Here is a 395-nt window from a genome sequence, read left to right as displayed (position 1 = left end):
TGAGCTCTGAGCAACAGCGGTTCGAGTCAGCCCGAGCTGAGCAGCCGTGAGCTGCCAACAGGTGGCGGGATGGCTCAGCTAAAAAAAAAAAAATTACCATGATGGCCTATAAGCATGATGTTCTATGTGCACTTATAAGAAAAATTTCAACTTACACAGAGGCAAATATGAACGTAAAAAAACCTAAAGATATCAAACTGTTGTCCATACTCATATTTTACAAATTATGCTGGCTTTAATTATTAGAAACATATTTAAAAGTCTATTAGTATAATTGCTGAATGAGACTTTCAGTGTAAGACAAAAGAATATGTGCACAAATATTTTAAATAAAAACTCAAAATCGTATGTTAGAATAAATAATGCATGTAGTATATAATCTTTAAATACATGTA

Source organism: Hipposideros armiger, unplaced genomic scaffold, assembly GCF_001890085.2.
Source record: "Hipposideros armiger isolate ML-2016 unplaced genomic scaffold, ASM189008v1 scaffold_1534, whole genome shotgun sequence".
Taxonomy (NCBI): Eukaryota; Metazoa; Chordata; class Mammalia; order Chiroptera; family Hipposideridae; genus Hipposideros; species Hipposideros armiger.
This window is presented reverse-complemented; position numbering follows the sequence as displayed.